Consider the following 24503-nt stretch of genomic DNA (forward strand, 5'->3'; position numbering starts at 1 on the left):
TGCAGGCTGCCCAAAACAGCAGCATTCACAATAGACAGCTATCCAGTTCCTGCTTAAAGACCTCCAGTGATCAAGAGTTAATTGTTCCACTGTAAAACAGTTCTTACTATCAGAAAGTTCTTAACATTTAATCAAAATCTCCCTTGTTGTAATTAATCTCCCAATAATTCCAATAACCTCCCAATTATCCTAGCAAGACTTGTTCTTCAGAAACCAATGCTAACTCTTAGCAATCACCATCCTTCTTTCTAAATGTTCTCAGACAGACTGCTAAATGATTTACTCCTGCACATTCCCAGATATCAATATCTACATAGCCATTCATCCATTTCCAGTATTCATTGTTCCCTTTGAGCTCCACAGCCTCTGCTGGAAGTATTGACAAAAGAACAACATGCATACCCAATCCTTTCACCTTCAAGATCTTCATAGTCCTTTACAATTTGTGTGAGATTGTCCCTGGCAGTGTTGTCCCTGTGCCCCTGGCAGTCACATGAATCAGCAGGAAGGGGTAATAGTTGATAGGCTTGATGAGCCTCTCTGCCAAATCTCTGATTTTGCCCCAGGAAGACAGCGCACCTCTTGAGTTAACTTGTTAGGTCAGCATGGTAGCTTCCATTTCTTTCAGCAGGAAGTCTACAACCACCACTACACAAATCCTCCTCTCTGTTGGGAAAGTGATTGCTTGATTTCAGGGCCACAGAAGACTTTGTCACAGGGTTTTGTCCTTTGGGTAACATTCCTCCATAGCTTGCCTATGTAACTATCTTCCTCCTTAATGGAAACCATTTCAGAAAATGGACTAAACTACATGCTGCATTTGGCACTGCATGTTTGTTTTTTAAATATAAATAAGCAGCCATGGGGGTGGAGGACTGATAAGAATTGGAATGTGGTGGAGAGGAAGTTTTCAACTTAAATTGGCATTAATCCCAAAAGGAAAAGTTCCATTGGTGCCTTCATCCTGTCTCCCAGTTTGGCTAACCAAAGCAAGCCCAAAGGGAAAACATTAAGTCAACAGCAGTCTCTCACTGTAATTCCCACCAACTGGTATTCAGGAATATAATGCCTCTGGTCATGGATGTTCCAAAAAGTAATCAGTTTGGACAATATTGTTTGCCAGTCCTGCCCACCACATGACTGAATGTGAGGGCATGCATGTGCCACCTTCCTTACCTGGCTGGTGATTTCTCTGCACATACTTACATGTTGCCGGGCAGATAATCCATACCACCATGCAATTCTAACAGCACGCTATCACGCCAGTTCAGAAAATCCTCCTCCTCCACCACCCACTATGTGAGTATGTGGAGCAGAATAGTGAACTGGTTGGAAATAGGACATGCATGCCCTTGTTTCTAATTGCGCACCAGATCAGGCTGGTTGGGCATACTGCCTACCTTGCAGACCAATCCTAAAGGCAGTGGCACCAAGTGTGCCAAAGCAGCTACCCCTGAATCCCGTTGGCCCTGCAGCAGTCACCAGAGGTCTCCTTGGGGCAGGGGTCGGCAACCTGAGGCTCTAGAGCCGCATGTGGCTCTTTCAGCTGTCTGCTGTGGCTCCTCCAGGTGAAAGTGGCAAAGAGTGTGACAGGAGGCACCTGTGTTGGGAGTGCAGGCTGCTTCCCTCTGCCCCCTGAGCCCACTGCCCTCCTCTCCCTTCACCCCCACCTGCCCCACATTGGTTTCCCTTTTCAATTTTGCCTGCTCTGCAGGCGCAAGGTCCCTGTTTTTCCCTTCCCCAACTCTCCAGCAGGCTCAGCCAATCAGCATCCAGCAGGCTCCTGGCTTTTTCTGTTGGAATGGCTCAGGGCCCTTCAGCCGACCACCAGCCAATCCTGAGCCGCCCTCCTCCTCAGCCATTGCTAGCCCTTGCAGCCTGCCTTTCCCTGAGCAGGTCCCTACTCAGTGCAAGGAGAGGCTTTTCCTCCACAGCAGAGGAGACATCCTGTGTGTTTACTCAGTAGTAAGCCCCATTACAGTGGATGAAGCTTGCTCCCAGGAAAGGGTGCCTGGGATTGCAGTGGTGGAGCCTGCTCCTATGCGTGTCTACTCAGTTGTAAGCCCCATTACAGAGGATGAAGCTTACTCCCAGGAAAGGGTGCCTGGGATGGCAGCCTTGAAGCCTGCTCAAGGCCAAGCACAAGGACGGGTGAGTGGGAGCCCGCGCAGGTCTGTTCCAGAGTAAGCCCTGATGTAGTCCCTGGGCTACTCCCAGGAAGGTGTGGAGGGCTGTATCCTCAGCCTCCTCCTGTGCAGGTCTACTCACAAGTAAGCCCTGCTGTAGTCAGTGGGGCTTCCTCCCAGGAAAGTGTGGAGAGGGCTGCAGCCTGAGAGCTCCAACCAACTTTCTGCTCAGAAGTCCCATTGTAGCCAATGGGGCTTACTCCCAGGATAGTGTGGAGAGGGTTGCAGCCTGAGGGAGGGAGGACAGGGCAGGGCAGAAGCTGGCCTGTGGTTACCCCCCCCCCCCCAGCTCTGGCTTTTTCTCTGAAGTCTGTGTCCTTTTTTCCTTCCAGCAGGGTGCCTCTGGAAGGTGGGGGGAGTTCTTTAGTATCCATGTAAGATAAGCAGATGTCATAACCACCATATGTATTGGAATCCTGGAAGATCTGGTGAGGAGTCAGCAGTGGCCCCTTTAAGGGTAAGGCCTGGGCATCCAGCAGAGTGTGCTGCACAGCTGCAGCCACTTGAAGGCAATAGGGCCCTCAGGGATATAAGGAGCACCTGAGGAAGGGGGTGTGGGTTGTAGAAGGAGTGTAGGTTGGAGGTAGGAGAGGAGACTGACTTGGCTTATTGGCTTTGACTTGGATACTCTGACTGATTTGACTGACTTACTTTGGAATCTGACCTTGGACTGTGACTTGGCTTATTGACTTTGGACTCTGCCCTGGATGCTCTGACTGACTTTGTGACTAATGGACTGCTGGAGACACTGGAGTTTGGTGTGTGGCTGCTATGCCCAAGATCTGCTGAGGACCCAGGGTCTGCTGTAGTGGTGGGAGGTGAGAGGACCTCTGCAGGTTGAACAGGCAAGCTACCCTGGAGGTGGGGTCCAGCAGGACTGCAGGGCAGAACCAGGGTCATTTGTTGGGGGAAAGAAGGGGAGCTAATTTGCTTAAAGTGGGCCTAATTCTCCAGGCAGAGAATGGCCTTGGAATCAGGCAAAACACCATAGAGGACCAGGTGTCTGAAAACACAGGACAAGAATGTATGACAAAACTAACTAAAAGCTACAAGAGGGGGCTACACTATTAAAATGGGACCTATAAGAGCATAAAGGTGAAAAAAAAAACTGTATATGCAGTACTATCTTCATTTTAGATGTCAAAAGGGTTTTGTGGCTCCTGAGGTTTTTTTTCCTCCGGAAAATGGGTCCAAATGGCTCTTTGAGTGTTTAAGGTTGCCGACCCCTCCCTTGGGGGAAGAGGACTTTAGTCCCCTTCCTCCAGGAAAAGCCCCAAGCCCTGAAATGGGGCTTCTCAAGTCTACGCCAGCAATTCTTTTGACCTGACACAGAGTTCAAAATCCAGCTGAGCTCTGCTTCACCAGTCCCACCCTCTCCCACCATGTTTCCTTCCCCCACCCTGACCTCTCCCCGCCTTCCCCCTACCCTGGAACATCTCCCCCAACCCCTGAGACCCTCACCATTGCCTGGAGCTTTTACCTAACTCCGGCCAGAGTCCAGCTGGTGCTGGGCTCCAGCACCTTATGGCACATTCACAACACCCAATGCCAGTGGTACACTCATACTACTGGCGCTAAAGAACTCAGGATTGGGCTCTTAGCCCAAAACTAATCTCTTTTGAGGAACCCATGCATTTGTCTACATCTCTTTTAAAGCCACATAAGCTTGTGGTCATCATCACAGCTTGTAACAGTGAATTCCATAAATCAATTGTTTTGTGCAAAGTACAGGTTGAGACTCATTATTCTAGTGGCTTCCAAGCATTCACTTGGATGGCAAAAAGCTAACTATAGCAAATCAATTTAAACAACAAAGTTTCTTTGCTCAGGTGATTTAAAACAGCCTTGCTGACCTTTGTGATGTAAGATAAGGGTCATTAAGAAGACAATCCATCAATCAGCTCCTCCTCCGAGGGCTTACAAAGGTGCTTCATTCAGCCCCTCCCTTCACCAATGCAAAGTAATCACCTTTCTTTCAAGTGTTGGGGGGGAAGGGAGGGGTCCACTGGAGAGAAGGATTGATAGATTGTCAGCCAGCTGCCCTCTCTCTCATTAAGGAGGCTATTGTTAAAGGATTGTTCAGTTATTTAAACTGATTTTAAAGGGGTGCATTTTCCCCTTCTCCAGGAATTGGCACATTCCTTCTCATTTGCAGGGGCCATTCATGTTGAGTCAAATCTGTGTATAAAAAATCAGTGTATAAATAGTCTGGACCTGTACTTTCTTTTGTCTGGCCTGAATCCACTGCCAGTTAATTTTATACCAGAATGGCCTTATCCTGATAAGTTCAACTTTTCTGAATGACTAAGGGCCCAATCATATCAAACTTTGCAGCGTCAATGCAGCCTTGATGTAAAGGAACATATGTTCCCTTTCCTTGACCTCACCTCTATAATTATTCCCCCCACCCCTCACTGCAGAATGCAGTCTATACCCTATTGGTACTGCTGCATCAGTGTTGGAAAGCAGGATAGAATTGGGGCTGTGAATTGTGCCTTTTTATCACTCAAACTCTGACTGGGAACATTGGTTTGTTTGTACAACATAATTTGACCTCGTATCTCTAAATATGCTACGGTAAATGTCCTATACATTTACAGCAATGCATTCGGTCTTAACATAATTTAAAGCATGTTTCAGATTTGGAACATCTAAATGGATTAAGCTTCTGACCCTCCTACACCACCTTCTCCTTGACTGTCTTTAAAAAAAAAAAAAAAGATTGATATCTAAGCCTTATCACTTCACAGTATCTGGGTTTTTCAAGATCAAATGTTCATGTTAATTTCTTTTTTATTACCTATGAAAACAAGAACTTCACGTAGTGAGCTGCATTCTCAAGATCTCTTTGTGTGAATTGGTTATTCTTTAATGTGGCTGTAATATACTCCACTAATTTTTACTACTAAAATGTTAAACAAATCATAATATCCAAAGCCTTGCTTGCTTCAGATTACAGAGTATTTCACTGCAGTGTTTCACATATTTCACTGCAGTGTTTCACATCTTTTTCTGGATTCCCTGGAAATGAGCACAGGTTAGGGCTGAGTGGAAAGTTCTCAGGTGAACTTTGGAAGCATGAAAGGGGGGAGTTCTGATGTTTGAAATCAAATGATAGCATCAATTATGTCATTATGTTTATTTCCAGCCTCACTCTGGCCTCTCTTCTGTGTGTGTGCGCGCGCACGCATGCCTCTATGTGGAGCCTGGAACAAAGCTGAAACTGAGGAGAGCATTTAATCTACATATGTGGGAATTATGGCTGGAATGTGCATATCAAATTTCGTTCCAATATCTCAATGTTCAAAGGAGGTATTATGTTACAAACAAAGAGACAGAATGTAGACTTGGTAACTAACCAAAAGCCTGCAAATTTCTTGTGTAATTAACATTTTTAGCAACAATGTGGCATCAATAAGTCACATCATTTTTGAGAGGTCTCAGATGTCATATTGCATCTTCCCCTGAAAATGAATATGTGCGTATAATGGGAAAGGATAGAAGACAGAAGTCAGAGGGTGAAACAGGTGCAGCACCTGGTGGTTAGTCAGTGGTGTCACTAAGGTTTACGTCCTCTGGTGTGGGAGGCCATTGCATCATCCCTATGATCCACATCCTCCTATTCAGTGGGTGGAGCAACATCCCGGGCAGTGGGAGTGGTGATGTATCATTCCTTCACCCCTGCTGGGGTTTTTTTGGGCTATAACTTTTGATAGAATAGAGATACTTCAACATGGTTTGTTCCATTGCATTCTGCATGAAATTACACATTGATTGATATGTAACATAGGGTACAATCCTAACCCATTTTCCAGCACCGACATAAGGGCAATGCAGCTCTGAGGTAAGGGAACAAACATTCCCTTACTGTGAGGAGGCCTCTGTGAGTGCCACCCAACTGCAAGATGCAGCACACGTCCCATTGGCACAGCTATGCCAGTGCTGGAAAGTTAATTAGGACTTGGGCCATCATGGTATTCAAAAATACCAACATTTTAAAAACTTTGGAGCGTAGTGGTGTCACCCCCCTGTGGGTGTCCTCTGGTGCGGCCTACACTCCCACCCCCCTAGCGATCCCACTGTGGTTAGTGATTGCTCTTTCTCTCTTGCTCTCCACTCTGCTCTTTTTATTAGTCCTACTGGGATCTTGTCATGTCGCTTCTCCTCAGCTCATTCCCCTTACCCCAGCCTGAGGACATCCAACACTCAGGAGCCTCATGGTCTCTTTATATTTTAATTCTGAAAATCAGTTTGCAAAGGAGAAATGTGCCAGAGATCAAAGGGTGCAAAACCGAGGCTAGAATTACTGCTGAATTTTGCTTAGTGCAAAATCTGATTTAAATTTTGGAGTTATAGGACAGCCAAGAGCTTTCATGAGATTAGTTAAATTTCTTAGGGCGCAATCCAAACCTGCACTGCAGCAGGCAAGCCAAGAGGCTTGCGCTGCATCCAAGGCAGGTTTGCAGCAAGCAGCGGCTCAGCCAGGGGCAAGGGGAAGCACCTCTGGAGGTGGCACAAGTCCGAGAACGGAGCGGCTTCAAGCCACTCTGTTCGCCCCGGGGACGGGGGTTGGGATCCGGCATAACCACCTGGTCCCAGCCCCGCCCCTGGCTCCCTGCATGCCCGCCCCTGGGACTGCCCTCCCCCACCCCTCCCACCTCCTCCCTGCCCCTCATGCCTGCCTTTTAGTCTTGTGTCGGCACGGGTGCGCTGACACAAGTGGCAGCGAGGGAGCCGCAGCAGAGGCTTCCAGGGTGTCCTATGCTGGCATAACTGCTGGTTAGGATTGTGCCCTTAATGGAATAACACACAAACACATACCACTAATCACACACCACTAATTGATACTGCCGTTTCAGCAATATGCAATTCATTCTGTTTCATCATCAAATATGGCACCTATCCTTTCCTGATAAAAGGGACTCACTGGTGTGGGAATGGGATTTAAAACAACCCCATGGTTTTTCTTGAGGTCTTTGGAAAATATGTTTACACTGCACCAAAGAAGATACTTGCTGAGCTCCCATCCAACCATCTTGCCAGTGCCTCCTTGTTGCCAGTGAGTACTAAGCAGATGTTCCTCAGAATTATGGAGTGCTGGAGAGTGGGACAAGGCAGTAGCTGTGATATCACTGCAAAACATTCCTCACACAGGCCACAGCATTGCGAGGAACAGCTGCTCACCAGTGGCTGATATTAAATAGTGTGCTTGAGAAGGCATCTAATTGCACGTTAGCTGACTGGAGCAAAAGCTTGGTTAACTTCATGAAGCACAAACCATTATAGAAGAATTGGGAGAATCCCAGATGCCTAGTTGCTTTAACACCTACACATTTGGTGATAGCATGTATAAAGAAATCTATGATTACTTCACAGTTTGCCCACCTCCTTATCAGACCAAGCTTTTATAAAAAAAAAAGTTGTGTGACAGATAAAATGGCACCAAAGTCAGGAAGAAGGAAGACAAATGGCAGGAAGGAAGGTGGTCTCCTGCAGATACCACAACAGACGGGTAGCCCAATCCTGAGCTGCCCAGCATGAAGGGCTGCACCAATGCAAAAAATGGCTGCCGCTGCATCCAGCACACTCCATACAGCCGCCGCCTCCTTCCAGGGAGAAGGGGACTTTTGTCCCCTTCCCGAGTAGCCCTGCAATGGGGCTGCACATTTCTACGACGACCCGAAGGTCGGCATAGAATGAAGAGCCTCCATGTCAGGTGGCCAGCCCGACACAGAGGCTCTGGATCCAGTGGAGTAAAGCCGGACCCCACCCTCCCTCCACCTCCCCCCACCCCAGAACGCCTCCTCCCTGTCCCCCCATACCCCCACCTACTTCTCCACTGCTCAGTGGTCCGTGTAACCACTGAGCAGCGGAGCTTCGGTGCTCCACCGGCAATGGTCCAGAGCTGACTAGTTCTGGGCTAGCATCGGCAGATAGCCAGCACTAAGGCCCGCAAACATGCCTTACAGCACATTTGAAACAGTGTGTGCCAGTGGTGAGCTGGCTCGCACTGAGTAGGATTGGGCCCAAAGTTCCTTTGTTGTTCAAACCAGAATATATCTCGCCTAGAAGCTTTTATAGAACTCTGAAATAACAGGGCAACATCAAGCAGTGAAGGGAGGGGAGGAGAGAGAATTCTGCAAAACACGTGTGTGTTGATAGACTTGCATGACTGCAAAATCTGCCTCTAGTTTGGAAGAAGTGTGCCCTTGCATGTTATTTGTACAGGCATGCCCCAGTATCTGCAGGGGATATGTTCCTCTTCCCCCCACATGGATGCTGGAAACCGCGGATAAGGGGGGACCCTATCTCTGTGGGCCCCACACCCATAATCTTCTTTGTTTTTGTTTAGAGACATGCAAAACAATCTGTATCTTGCTTGTACAGGAGACTATAAGCAGAACACTAGAGAAATGACTTGGAGAACATTAACAGGATGCGGGGGGGGGGGGGTAAATGGCAGTCATGAGGAATGTCCTGTTTGTAAAGTGCCTACCTGCCCAGGTTGACCACTGGATCCTCAGTACCAGTGGTAGTTATAGTGGTAGTTTCTAGCCACCTTGCAACATACATAATTTCTCCTAGTGCTGGTGCTTGCTTGCTGGGGGCCCTGGAGAAAAGTTCTACATTGGGTCTGATGTCACGTTGGGTGTGACATCAGACCCAATGTAGAACTTTTCCCCAGGGCCCCCAGCAAGTAAGCACCAGCACTAGGAGAAATTATGTATGTTGCAAGGTGGCTAGAAAGGTCATTTCACATGTGCATGACCATATTATTTTTATAATACCTCAGTTCAGTTTTATAGAAACTAACTTTCCCTTGTAATAATATGCAGGTTGCATAATGAAAAGTAAAGTAACAGAGCATAGGGGTTTATAAAGGATGAGAAATGGTGCATGTTACAGGATCCTGAGTGTGTACCTCTGTTTTGTTGTAGTGAAGAACATTCCAAGTCTGGGTACACAAAATTAATCGATGGTGGTTGCATGGAGCCTGGTTGGTCTTTTATACTTTCAGTCTGTTGAGTCTGCCTTTGTCAAAAAGGGAAACCATTTCTCAGTGAAGTCATCTTTGTATTGGGTGTTTGCTGTTGCTTTCAGCTGAGTTGAAATTTTGTCCATGATAAGTATATCCCAGATTCTGCTGTAACAATGCCATATGGAGAAAGGTTTTTGTTTTGCTTTGCTTTGTTTCATTTTAGTACAATTTGATATTTTGCAGATACAAGAAAAAGCATAGTCAGCTGTTGTCCAATTTTTGGAATATCTTCCTGATTAAGGATCTCCAGCAAGAGTACTTAGGATCCAAATGTAAATCATATCCTGTAATTTGTTAATTATCTTAGTCCAATATGGTGTATTTTTGGACAACGCCGCCAGCACTGTTCACATGAGCCCACCCTAACCCCCACCCACGCACCCTGCATGCTTTTTCAGCACTGTTTATTGTATTGTTTATGCATGAAAGATCATCTATGAGGGCTCTAGTACCAGCAGGATATTAGTTTAAATGAAAATTCCCTTACACTGCATGAAGTCAAACACAAGGATAGAGAGGATCAGGCATTATATACACGCATGTTAATCAGAACAGAAGTTCTGTAAAGGGGAGAAAAGTTCACTTTAAGAATTAAGAAGATTCTGAGTGTCTTCACCAAGCGACAGTTCCCAGCACTACATGAAGAAAGCTACAAATTGCAGTAATGCAAGACCAATAAACATTTGTGGTGTACGTAGGACTTATGATATGTGTAGGATATGTGAAGAGAAGAGGATCTCAGATGCCTGCTAATACCACATCATAGTTTCAAAGGACACGTTCCAGTGGAAGGTTCTCCTGCACAAGTCCAACTGAAATGAAGGGATGTGGTGACCATGAGTGGATGTGGACTAAATAAGTTTAAACTTATTGAATTAGACAAGATGGAGCTGCAGACAAGATGGATACCTTGTTTACAAGGGAAGAGGTAAGATATACATCTTTAAACCAATAATAAATAATTGAGTTGTCATTGGTGAGGGGTCTCATTAAAATTAGAACAGGTGGATTGCCACTTCTGCAGGAGTGTCACGCTCCCCTTGAAAGAGCAGGTGGTAGTTGGCAAATTTTCCTGGGGAGCATATTACATCTGGATGTCCAGGAAAAATCTGTGATTAGGGATGGCTTTTATCAGTTTTGCTGCTTCACCATCTGTGCCCTTTCTTGGGGACGATGATCTTGCTACTGTTATACATGCACTATCAACTTCACAATTTTTTTTACTATTTCAAAGCACTCTACTTAGTACCACATCATGGTACATTTTCAATTGGTTCAAAATTTAGCAGCCTGCTTTAAGAACCATTGTCATCCAGTAGCTACTCTGTTGGCTATGAAGAGCAGAACTTTCTCAATGGTGGCATCCATTTATTGGAACACCCTCCCTAGGATCTAGTAGGTTCCTTTCTGGACATGGTCAAAACAAACTTGCTGGTAAGACTTTTGGATAGGCTTCTGATGATACTAACTTTTAATATCTAAGGGCGCAATCCTAACCCCTTATGTCAGTGCTTTCCAGCACTGACATAAGGGCAATGCAGCTCTGAGGTAAGGGAACAAACATTCCCTTACTTTGAGGAAGCTTCTGTGAGTGACACCCAACTGCAGGATGCAGCTCATGTCCCATTGGCACCGCTGTGCCGGAAAGCACTGGGGTTAGGATTGCGCCCTAACTTGATTAACTCTTGCTGGGCCTTTATTATTGTTGTTTTAACAACCTCCATGCACTCTGGAGAGATTTGACTTTTTCTGCTTTCCTATTTACTTTTCCTTTTACCTTCAGCTCCATTAGGTGAAAGCGTTCAGAATAAAATAGCCTGAAATCAGTTAGATTTTGTGGGATTACATACATGGAATCTCAGCAGCTTGCTTGCCCTTAGAATCCTGGGGCTTGCTGAACTGAGCAAGACTAACAGCCCATTTCTTTTTAAAAAAAAATTTTTTATTGTTTAAAAACAAACAAACATAAACAAACACATAACAAACACAAACTCAATATACAACACAAAAACACACAGTTGGAGGGTGCAGGTAGCCATATATCAGTATATCTAATCAATCAATACTTATCTCCTAATCTTGTTCCTCTTCTAGTTTAGCCTCTTAATATCATTTGTATATCATATCATACGTAATATATCATGTGTACAATACATTCATCTAAATGCCCTATCTTATACATCTACAACTTCATTTTCAACCAAGCACAGAATGGTCTCCATTGCTCTATCTGTGTCGGTTTGCACTATTGATCCAAGAGCTCTGTAAGTCTATCCATCTTTCATTGGAATTCATCTTTCGTTGGAATTTTAATGTCCTTCTAGTACCAGGCATATAAAATCCTCGCAGCAGTTAATATCATAATAACTAAATACACATCATTTTCTTTATCTATAATGTCCAAAGTAATATTAAGCAAAAATGACTCTGGTTTCAATGGCACCATAATTCCAACAATCTTTTCTATTAGATTCCTTACCATTTTCTTACCTTACATTACCAATATATTTGCATTTTTTTACATGTCCACCACATATGATAAAACGTCCCTTCCTCACATTTACACTTCCAACAATTTTTTTTATATATTCTGGTTCATTTTTACCAGTTTTACTGGTGTCATGTACCATCTATAAAACATTTTATGTACATTTTCTTTAAAATTTGTTGCTCTAGTCAATTTTATATTATATTTCCAAATCTGTTCCCATTGTTCTAATGTAATATTATGGCCTATATTTTGCGCCCATTTTATCATACATACTTTTATTGTTTCTTCTTGCATCTCAAAATCCAATAGGAACACTAACAGCCCATTTCTAACTAGCACTGGTGCAGCAGAGCTGTGCAACCCACACTGTATCCAACACTGACAAGCAGCAAGCTGGAGGTCTCTTCAAGGCAAGGGGACCATTGTCCCCTTGCCCCAAGTAAAGCCCCAGCCTGTTCAATGGGGCAGCTTGGATCTGTACCTGCTAAATAGCTGGGACTATTAGCTAAATAGCTTTCAGGCCCGGGAATGTGGATACCCCATTACACCTGTACCCACCCTCCCCCAGCCCCTGCATTGCCCTTTGAGCACTGAGCTGCTCCGTCAGGTGCTCCATCTAAATCCAGCACTAGGGGGGATGGCACAGAGTTAGGCCATCTAACCATATGTGCTGAAGAGAGTAGACAGTTGTGCTTCCTGCACTTCACTCTTTGAATGACAGCAGCAGACCTCAGGGATATAATCGAAGGCCTTCTGTGGCCAGCCTAACAGCCGAGTCCTATCTTCTGCCAGACAGAATGATGTAGCGCTGCTGCATCTGCTGCATCTTGCAGGCCAGGGACCTTGCTAGTTGGGAGAAGTAAGAATAGAAAATTCTTACCTCTCTGGTGGCTGCTTGTTCCCCATGTCTCTCCTCAGATCTATGCCAGGTCTTTTGCTGGCATAGCTCTGAGGAGGCTCTGGGAGTGAATTTAGGCCAGGATGGGATGGAGGGGTTAGGATCTAGCATGCGCTACTGCCACCAAGCTCCTCCCCACCCTACTCTCTGCCCCTGCCACCAGCCAACAACTGGTGGCGGTGGGTATGTGGAGCAACTCTGATAGTGTCAGGCCCCGAGGTTCTTATACTGGCAGTAACAGTCCGCAGAATGGAGGCCACTGTGATGGTAGCCTGTGGGATACACTGACTGCATGGCCCACCAGCAGGGATTAGGCCATAAGCCACTGGAATTGGTTGATACACACATTCTTGGCTGGATGGAAGCTGAAAACTGAGCCAGCACCAGTCAGAGGAGGGGCAACCGCCACTTGGAGCTCCAGATGAGCACCGGTTAGCAGAGAGGTGAGTGAGGGCAAGGGGGAAGGCATTCCATGGTAGAGGAGGTGGGGGGAATGCATGGCGGGGGAGGAGGAGGGGTGGGGCAGGAACGGAGTGGAGATGGCTGCTGGCTCTGCCATCAAATCCTGAAGCCCCTCTAGGCCCAGGAGACCTGACACAAGTCTCCTTGAATTTGCACCCGCTCGATAGTGGGTGCAGATCCAAGGAGAACCATTGGAGCAGCTCCCTTACTGCAAGTAGCCTCGGTGGTGCTTCCCAGCCCCTTGGGATGCTGTGGTAGCCATTTCAGTGCCGCAGTAGCCCTGGGTGCTGGGAAGCTCAGGATTGGGCGGTTAGTTCCCAACAGAGATAGGTGAGTGATTTGGATTCTCCTTATCTTTGGAGAGGTTGCAGTGTCCACACCTGCAAACACCACTTGGGGTGATGGGAACCCAACATAGGACTTTGTCCCTGGGTTCCCCAGAACCTGGCACCAGCACTGTGTACAGACCCAAACTGTCAGTCCAAAGAAGCTGCCTGTGAGAGAGCTGCATTGGCAAAGATTCTCTTTCAGAATAGAAGCATAGATTTCCTGTACTGAAACAAAATGCCACCTAATCCTCCCTGAATTGATGCTAATGTAAACTGAAAGTATGAGTAATTGGTCTTGACAAAGGTGAAACTAGCACTGAGACAAAACCAGTATTCGCATTAATCCATACAAAATTGAATCTCTGAAAAATCTTTAAAGGAGGATTAAAGTTAAGAGATAACTTCTGAAATATCAATATGAGATTAAATATAAGATTAAAGTAAAAATAATTTTTAGATCTAATGTTGATTTTCCTTGCATCAAAAATTTTAGAAATGTTCTCACATAAGTTCTACTATTTTTCTTTTTTTTTTTTAAGGTTAAATAACAGGGTCCCTTGCTCTGTGCCTATTTTTGAATGTTAGGGTTCATGGCAAGTAAAGTTTAATTTATATAGTGTTCTCTGTCTCAGTGACACTAGAGACAGACACTAGTGGGGGGAGAGACCAAGCAGCCTTGGAGGTATGTTAACTTATTCTTTTTACTTGCCTCTCTGTTGGCCACCTGGCTGTCAATTGGTCTGTTTGAACCTATGCCAGCTATTTAGCAGGCATAAATCTGAGGATCCAAAGGGGGCATGTTGGGATGGAAAAACAGGGATGGGAACTTGATCTCTGCTACCAAGTGCCACCCCCTCCTGCCCCCAAGCCACATCTTTCTCACCCAGCTTCTCCCTCAAACTGCCTATGAACTGCCTGTGCCACCATCGTACCTGGTCCAGTATAGCATCCGGAGCCTCTCACCATTTGCAACGGTGGCTCTAGAGCACATGTCAGCAGCATGCCCTTCACACAGCCATAACAGGACTTATGGCAGCAGATTGAGATGCACTACCATAGGTCCTGCATAGGATTGGGCCATAAATCAATTTGTAAAAAAATCTGTTGAGGTTTTGGAGGGAAAGGTATAGATAGTTTCTGCTGCATGATTTAAAAAAATAGAGTACTGTAATTTTTTTTCTGCAAGCTTTCCTTAAATAACATGCTATAGAGACCAGAGGAACAAAAATCTAATCAATATATTAATTTTGCTTTAGATCTATCTACAGAGACTATAGATATTTTGTGCCTGTACTAATAGCCATTCACTTATTTTGAATCACCTTGTGGAGCTATTAATCTCAACTATCGTGTTTTATCAGACAGTGTATTTTGTGTTACATTTCCAAATAGAACATCTTTAAAATAAGCACTTAATTTTGCTTAAAATGCATCCAGGGCCAAATTATCCATCACTAAACCACCTCTAATGTCCTTTTATTCCCCTGAGCAATGGCACTGCAATAGTTTTTTCTAGCCATTACAACAAAGGGCCAGGGCTGGGATCCACTGAGGCAAAACATATTGAAACATATAGTGGCAAAGAGCCTTTGCCCAGCTGATTACATTTTTAGAGGAGCAAAAGAAAAAAAAAGAAAAAAAGTTCAGAATCCACATTACGTGACTTAGATTGGATTATCACACCTGGTGACTTGTAGTGCTCACCCTCAGTATGAGGGGAACATTATGGTTCCTGAGCTCTTCTCTGGCTCAAATTTCATTCTGAAGTGGAGATGAGATCCTCCCTGCCACCAGCCCATCCATGCAGTCACCTGATGAGGGTTGCATCTAACCCAGGGCAATTCAAACCCTGACCTGCAGGCCAGATCTGGGTCTGGAACCCCCCCCCCAATGAGCAGTGCTTACTGTTCTGCGTCTGTGTCCAGATCAGCTTGAAAGAAACATGGTGCCACAGCAGAACCGTAAGCGCCACTTGGGATGGAGAGTAGCAGTTCCCCTCCTTACCATGTTCCTTGTGCACTGTTGTGAAACCTCTTCCAGGAAGTCTCGGGTCTGGGGTTTTGTTTTTCAGTGCAGAGGCAGTGGACTCAAGATGGCATCAGGCGGTGTTCCAGGCAGCAGCAGCAGTGTCAGCGGCCTATGAAAAAGCCCTGCACTTGGAGCTCAAGGCTGGTTGGGAACGGGGAGAGGGGGAAGCCACTTTCTTTCTCCTCCCCTCCCTGAGCATCTTGTGCAAACAGAATGGCTGTTTGGTGGCTGCTGCTCTCCTTTTCATTTCTGGTTGGGGAAAAAAAAAAAAAGCTTTGGCTGATGTGTTCTAGCCCCAAGTAGTAGTGATTCAAACTGTACCCACCTGATCCACCAAGCTCTGCCCTTCCAAGGTTTTCTCTTGAGTAAGGATGTAAGGCTCTAGAAGTCTTAAGGACTGTGAAAGCAGAGCTCAGACACTATTTGTCTAGCACCAGTGCAATGGCTTCAAGACAAAGGGCATTTTCCGCCTACAGTGCAGTATTCCACAACATCTTTAACCCAGGTGATCTGATGAACTGGCCTATGTAACAGCCACTGCAGGCTCGGAGCCCAATCCTATCCAATTTTCCAGTGCCGAAGCAGCCGCGCCAATGGAGCATGCACTGCATCCTTTGGTGGGGATGCAGTCACAGAGGCCTCCTCAAGGTATGGGAACATTTGTTCCCTTACCTTGGGGCTGCATTGTGGCTGCACCAGTGCTGGAAAGTTGGGTAGGATTGGGCCCTTAGTTCTTAGACCTTAGCAACACCACCTCACTGAGCAACAGCACAGTTTTGCTTCAAGAAACCTGGGCTAGAAAACTAGGTACTATTTGCCTGATCCACAATTTGACCCCAGCCTGCCTTGACCATGCCTGTTGCCTCTAACCCCTTTGACTCTTGTCTGCTTCTCCAGCAGCAGTGTCAGAGCCAGCACAAGGCTGATGGAGGTAAGAAATAGCTAAAGAAAATCTTAGTAAGGAAGGTGTTTATTATGACCAAGAAAACATTTATTTCTAAATTGAAAAATAATGGTTGTGCATTTGTGCTGTCAATAATTCATAGACAGTAAAATACACAAACATTTGGACTTGGTGGTAGAGTTATAGAAATAGCTGGTTTTCATGTCATTTCTTTGATGTCGCATTCAGGGTTGGCCCAACAATGAGGCTGACCGATGCAGGCCCAAATTGTAACCACTTCCTTCACTGACACAGCTGTGCCAATAGGGCACGTGCAACATCCTGCAGTTGGGTGGCAGTCATGGAGGCCTCCTCAAGGTAAAGGAATGTTTGTTTCTTAACCTCAGAACTGCATTGCCCTTACCTCGGTGCTGGAAAGATGGTTGGTTGGCAACCTTCAGTCTCAAAAGACTATGGTATAAGCCTACAGCACCCAGTATTCCCAGGCAGTCTCCCATCCAAGTACTAACCAGGCCTTACCCCTGCTTAGCTTCCAAGATCAGACGAGATTGGGCATGTGCAGGGTAACAGTGCTGGAAAGTTGGTTAGGATTGTGTCCGAAGTCACCTTAGGTAGCAGATTGATAGGCGGTGCCTGCCTCTGTCCACCCGCTCCCCTCCTCTGCTCCTCCTCCTTCCACTCTCTGGATTAGAAGCATTAGAGGAGGACAGAGTGGAAGAGGAAGTGTGGAGGAGAGAAGAGTGCCCACCATGTTCCTCTCCTCCACACTTCCTCTTCTGTTTGGTCTCCCTTTTCATTGTGAAAGGAGCAGAGGTTGCAAAGAAAGAGCAGAGGCTGGCACATCACCAAGTAAAGTTGGGCAGTATTTGGCACGCTGCCTCAGGGGCCAAGAGGTCTGAGGCAGGCCATGTCCCCACATGAAAATATGACTTCCCCATCTTGCAAGGAAGGCTGGCTACAGCCCTACCACTTGGCAAATATCTGTATTCACCCACTACCAGTATCTCAGAAACCAAGAACAATGAATGCCTAGGTTCTATGAACTGCTATGTCATACATCTTTTATTTTGTCTATTAGGTTCAGAGGACATTATTTTCCTTCAGGTTTAAATTAGGTTCACTATTATTCCTTCTCTCCCTGGGAACTGGAATTCTTTGATAGAAAAGTTAGAGATGTCCCACCCACCACCCTTGCATACCAGTTCTTGGCTCAAGACTACCCTTGGTAAGGAGAGATGCACGTGAAAAGGACTGAGGGCCCAATTCTATCCAGTTTTCCAGTGCCTGTGTAGCCATGCCAATGGGCCGTGCACTGCATCCTGTGGTGGGGAGGCAGTCACAGAGGCTTCCTCAAGATATGGGAACATTTTTTCTCTTACGTAGGGGCTGCATTGCAGCTGCACCAGTGCTGGAAAGTTGGATAGGATTGGGCCCTCAGTCAGTGACACACATAGTCTGATTCCTGGATTGCTAATGCAACTTGCAAAAGTACTGTTTCTAGTTGCATGTTCAGTGAAGAGCACTGTCCAAACTTTCAGCCATTTCAAATAAGAACAATGAGAATGGGGATATGCTGAGCCCCAGTGCTCTGAATAGTCTGGAATGCCACCCACCTTTTCAGATGGTCTTAAAACCCTCCTGATCCTCTTCCATGGGTGTAATTGCAGCTGGCAAATGAGAAAAGAGACATCCTGCTTTCTTTTTCCCTCCTATTTTGAACATTGCCGAGACCATTAAAAAGAAAGCAAGTCTTGTTTAGCTAGGATAACGCTGTGTTTGTTGGACATGACATCCAAATGGCCATAAAACACAACACAAGGTCTGCATAACAAAATGACATAAAATCAAATTCTTCACTGAAAACAAAGTAATGTTTCTCTGATTTTTTTTATTATACACCCATCTTAATGGCATTGTAACATGAAGAAAAAAATCATTTGAACTCCTTCGAGTCCTCTGTGCATCATTGACGCAATAAATACTAATGGCTCCTTCAGACTATCACATCAATAACTGCATTAAGAGTGGGACCTTTATTCTGTGATTTATCGACATGACAGCCCGTAAATACATGGTCTGTGAATTACTGTTACCGAGTTGTGTAAACTAGGATGGGCAGCCAGTCGCCCTTGGGCCAGATTCAGCCCCCAAAGTTGTTTTAGTTGGCCCTGGCCTGAACAGTCACAAAAAATGTGGGAGATCATCAATGTTCACCAAATTTCAGATGCTAATTAACATAGGAAACATGTAAATAGGTATATGTGCATGTACTGCTGTGTGTGGGTGCATGTGCCGCGTAATTGTGCAGCCTTTACTGATAGCAGAGCAGCTATGGCTCAGTCTACAGAGTGAGAAAAGCAAAACAAAAAACTAAAGTGAGCCCCTGTTTTGCTCTTCAGGAGTTAATCCATCCGGAACACTACAATACTAGGTTCCAGGAATCAGCCATAATTGTGGCCATTCAATCTCACTAGAAAGTGAATCAAAGACAGTGAGTCAAAGAAAATAAATGCAACTGAATAGAGTCTGGTCTCTTCACTCTCCTCTGGGAGCCCTGACTCCCCCCCCCCCCTTCCTAGTGGAGTTTTCAGTATTGGTTCTAAAACAGGCTACCCCATTTCAGTGTTCCTTTCACCTTCTGACTTGCTTGCAATCTCTCAGAAAGTATTAGAAACCTTCAGTCACTTCTTCCTTTCCAACAAATACTGTCTGCTCTCCTTGCCAACTACAGAAAGGATACCAGTCCTTTTGATGGTGAAAGCCCTGCCTTCCCTCCCTTTCAGCCCTGCCACCTCTGTGCTCCCAGAATACTTCTACCAGCTCTGTCCTCCAGATTTGACTGTATGGGAGGTGTTGTCACTGAGCATGGTCTGGCCAGTGTTCTCCTTAGGGCACATGGGCCTGGTGCTGCTTTTTCCCCGCTCCCTGTGTTGGACAGAGGCTCCAGTACCCTGTCAGTGACTTAAGAGTGTGTTAAATCCAGTGTTTGGGATTTGCCATCCTGTTTCTGGTCCCAGCTCAGAATGCGATTCAAACAGCAGAGCCCAGGTACCTTCCACCCTGTGCTACCAGGGTAGCTTATGAGCTGACGGAGTTAACAGGTTTCATTTTTTTCTGCAGCTGTGGCCAGAGATAGTATTGCTGCTCACCAACCCCACTGGGCAGGAACCACTAGAATCTGGTTCTATATAATCATTGCTTCAGACCTGGTTCCACAGTTTCAGCAACTTGTCCTGCTGAGTAATAGCATAGACTACCTTGCCTTACCTGCCCAGTCAAGTACCTGCCATCAGTAAATTTTAAACCACATTTTCAGCCTCTGATCATTTTTGTTTCTCATCTGCCTGCTCCAGAACCTGATTCCAGACTGCCTCATCTACATAATCAGCTGTTGGTCCCCAACAACTCTCATCTTTGTGCATCAGCATTGGTCCTGCATCTGGGGTCTGTCTTGAAGACCGGCAAAGGCCAGACAGGAGCTAAATGATGTGATGGGGTCCATTTGTGTAGCAAAACAAATACCTGGCCTCTGCATGAGAGGCCAGGTATTTCTAGAAAACAGACTAGCCCCCAAGAATACAAACAGGTTTCACACATCCCATGTGTGAACTGATAGTGAATGAATAGTAGTTCCATTGGCTCCAGTTCTAACCTGACATGGACCCAAAAGCATGGAGAAGTCTGAGATCTCGTTTAGATGGGTCTTTGGACTGATCCAGTGGGTCCAAGAAGTTTTGGGCCTGAGACAGAAAATGTAAATCACAGCCTCCAGCCATTAGTCCCACATGAGAACCAAATCACCAAAACACTATTTTGTGCCAGCCTCATGGAAATGAATGGGAAATGTGCCAGAATACTGCTGTAGAGTAGCAGCTCCCAAAGCAACATCAATCTTGCAGCCTAATGTCACAGAATTAGCTTCTACCAGTAGCTTTTTTCTCTCTTAAGTGAACAGCTTTACTGTGAACCAGGTAGCTTGCTCCCCTCTTAAACAAAAAAAGTCAGTAGATTTTTTTCCACTTAAGCAGATTCTTAATTTTAAGGTCCTGGTGCAACTGTAGTTAGGTATCCCTATCAGGATATCTTTTTCAACTTTTCAACTTTTTCAACTTCCATAGACTGCACAGTCCAGATTTCTTTACAAGATTTTTGCGGTACCTCGCTGCATCCATTACGCAGCATTGTACCTTGAAGCAGGCCTGCATATGATCAAATCCCTGGCCTGGCTTGGCTTAGAGATCTGAAATTCTGGTTAAGAGCCTGCTATAAGGTAGAACAAAATAATGTGCTCAGAAATATTCTAGCTGTTGCCACTCTTTCTCCAGGCCTAATTCTTTTTATTAATAATTGCAGATACTTTCTGTATCACTAGATCTGATTGGCAGGTTATCATTCCATGCTGCCTTTAAATTCACTTGGACCCATTTACTTGACACAGAAAAGCAGGACCTCCATGCTGTGGCCCTTAAATCATGCTCTACTTTACATCTTGGCCCTCTGACTCTGGGTCAAGCTATCCTTACATTTAACTAACTCCTATGATTTGCAGAGCCTTTGCTTTGGCTAGTTTTTTGTTTTTTAAAAAATATTTATTCATTTATTACAGATACAGGACAGGCAAATGGGATAGACTTTGGGATGGGTCTACACAGGTTACACATCAGGATATTGGCCATGGATTACAACATGTATACTTAAAGGGGGGGGGGGGAACGACTATTAAAAAAAGAGATTATCATTGCAAATGTACCATATTTATCATTATAATATTTACTAATTGATTGATTGAGACCTTTATTGGCATAAAATATTTACTAATTTATCTAAACAGTCAATATTGTTTAGCTAAAATTATCTATCTAGTCATAAAAAGGCTTCCAATATCTTCTTATTCTACCTTTATCTCTCTCTTTCATTCTTTCTGTTAAGACATTCCTTTCTGCTATTTCATAAATTTTATCTATTAAATTTTCTCTAATTGGCCTGTCTATAGATTTCCACATTTGCGCATACAATATTCTTGCCACTGTGCTAATATGTACAATAAGATGTTTCTATAATTTATGATGTCACAGTTAGGAGCCATATTTTGGGTTTGAATGGTATTACACAATTCAATATCTCTTGTAACATTTTATGTATCATTTTCCAATATTACTTTGCTTTTTTGCATGTCCATCACATATGGTAAAAAGTTCCCTCAATCTCTTTACATTTCCAACACTTGTTTGATAAACCTGAGTACATTTTTGCTAATTTCTCTGGAGTTAAATGCCATCTATAAAACATCTTATATAAATTCTCTTTAAAAGATACTGCTTTTGTTATCTTACTTTGGCTAGTTTTAATGTCATGCTCTCAAATGTTTTGAGTGCTAGATTCAGTAAGTCAGCGAAGAGTTCTCAGGCTTGTTCATGAGAACAACTGAGACTAACCACAACTGAGACTTTCCGCTCAATCCTCTCTTGCACTGGAAAAGGCAGGCCAGAACCCTTCCCCTTACCCCTGGATAAGCCACTGCAGCCCCAATGGATCTCCTCAGGAGGTGTTTGCGCTGCTTGGGAACGGGGTTGGGATCCAGCATAACAGCCAGGTCCCAAACCCGCCTCCCGCTCCCCGCCCTCCACCCACCTCCCTCCTGCCTTCTCCCTGCCTCCTCCCTACTCTCCCCAGACCCTTGCATTGGCCAAGCTCAGCTGATGCAACCCTCCCTGCCAGAGTCAGTGCGGAGGATGGATTCAGCCTCCACGGGCCAGCATATGTCCCTGCATTGGCCCAGCCAACTCCCAAGGAGGCACAAACGTGTTTTATGGCACGTTTGTGACCCTCCTGGGCTGGCACAAGGGACTTGCACTGGCCCAAGGTGTACACTGGATTGCACCCTTTGTCTCATATGTTATTATGTTGCTCTCATTATAATGATTTGCGTCAACAATTTTTACTCCTGCCAAATCCTTGTGGATCTGATTTTGATACTGTCCGTTTCTTGTTGGATAGGAGAAATAAGAGCTATTCACAAAATGTAGTGAAATATTTATATTTTATTTTGATTAATCATAATTTTTATTATACTGCTGCTCCTTCGCAAGTGGAATCGCAGCAGTGATTGGTTCTTAGCCTTGGGTGTTTTAATTTGGCTTTATTTATCATTAACTTAATTTTACACATAGTTATTTATCTTGTTTGTATTGTGTGTTCTGGATTTTTTTTATGCCAATAAAGGTAAAGTCAAGTCAAGTCAAGCAAGTTGTAGACCAATAAACCTGTTATCTTTCATCTGGAATATGTATGCCAATCACCTACTACACAGATTACAGGATTGGCTGAGCGATCAGTATATCCTAGGCCCAGAACAAGCGGGGTTCAGGAAAGGAAAGTCCATATTAGATCATTACCTGGTTCTTTCACATTTAATATCTAAACAGATTTCACAGGTGAATTAACACTTTTGTGGTGTTTTAGAAACGATTTCACGTTTCTATTACTCATGGAATAACTCCCACATCCCAGCAGCACCACAGATATTTCATATGAATATCTTTTGCAGCTTTTATATGGCATTCCTATTTGGATGTCAAGTGGAGAGGGTTCAGGTGCAGTTTTTATATAAGATATTTGGAGTACCACGTTATGTGCCCTAGGTCTCAAAGTGGGACAGCAGAGACTAGAGGTTTTGGTCTGGGTAGGATTTTTTAAATTCTGGGTGAGGATCTGTTATCTTTTGGACCAGGATATATTACTCCAGGCATTGCTATCTGATCCTACACCCTCACCAGGCCTAGCTCTATTAAGAAAACACAGATCATGGGTCTATCATTAGATTTGTTGGGCTCAATACCTCCAACCTAAGGGTTCAGCATATTGAAAGTATATGGAAAGGCAAGTCCTGCATGATGCCACTGTCAAGATTTGTTCTCCTTTATATTTTCAACTGCCATTCTCTTATATTATATTATAATATATATATAATATATAATATAATATATATTATATTATATATTATTTCTCTATATTATATTATATAGGCTTATATTTCTTGGACCATCCACATGATTGAAGGCTATTTACCTTGGCCAGATGTAATGTTGTGCCTTCTAATGTCTTGAGTGGCAGATTCAGCGGACTTGCTGCAGAGAAGAGGATGTGTGCATGTGGCTCGGGGGTGGCTGAATCCTTACAGCACATAATTTTACAGTGCACTTGGTACCAGGATCTGCACTTATATTACATAAATTTGTTTCTCTCTGTTCACTCTGGTTGGTCCAATTTGGATAAAATTCATTCTTAACAGGCACCAATAAGGAGTTAACTAACAGCCCAATCTTGAGCTCCTGTGGAACACGGCTGTGGCGGCACTGAAAACAGCTGCTGTAGCATCCTGCACACCAACTTTCGTCCCCTTCTCCCAGGTAAGGGAAATAACCCTGCAATGGGGCTATTCGAGTAAGAGCATTGTGTCGGGCGCCAAGCCTCACATGAACACTCTAAATCTAGTGGATTAGAGCTCCACCAGTCTCTCCCTCCCCACTCCCTCCCCCCAGAACATCTCCTGCCTCTCCATCACGCCTCCTCCCCGCCCTCTCCCCCCTCCCCAGAATGCCTCCTCCCTGCCCCCGCTTTCCACTCTGCAGCTTGGTGCTCTGTGCAAGGCTGCGCATCCACCCGACGCTAGCCCAGTGCTAGCCAGCTCTGGGTAACACAGGTGTTCACCCTGCAGTAAGCCTTGCAAATGTGCCTTATGGCACATTTGTGACAGTGAATGCTGGCAATAAGCCCAGGATTGGGCTCTAAAATGATGATCAAATATGTTAATTCTATAATTCAGAGGTGCCATGAAATGCTGGCTTTCATTCTTGAGCCTTAACACTTTGAATTGGGTCTCACTTTGTTATACAAAATACAATTTTGCTTTTTACTGTGGGGGCTGGATGAATTTTTATTTTCCCTTCTGTGAATCGTTTTTATATATTGTATTGTCTGTTTATGCCAATAAAGTTTCTGATCTGACTGTGAGAGTGAGAGTGAGAGAGATTAGAGAGTGGGTGGAGGAGGAGTACTAGGAAAGAGAGTTAGAATTATAGAATAGCGTTTAGGTTCAGTATAGGTGTAGGTTCTTATTTATAGATTAGTCTTTAGCTAAGAGAGATTTTGTATTTATTTCAGGTA

General features: G+C 44.7%; 1 pseudogene; it reads right to left on the reverse strand.

The window, feature by feature from the left end:
• Positions 1-16797: 16797 nt before the first annotated feature.
• Positions 16798-16917, reverse strand: LOC136654613 (5S ribosomal RNA; annotated as a pseudogene).
• Positions 16918-24503: the final 7586 nt, after the last annotated feature.

The sequence above is a fragment of the Tiliqua scincoides genome, chromosome 5 (assembly GCF_035046505.1).
Source record: "Tiliqua scincoides isolate rTilSci1 chromosome 5, rTilSci1.hap2, whole genome shotgun sequence".
NCBI lineage: Eukaryota > Metazoa > Chordata > Lepidosauria > Squamata > Scincidae > Tiliqua > Tiliqua scincoides.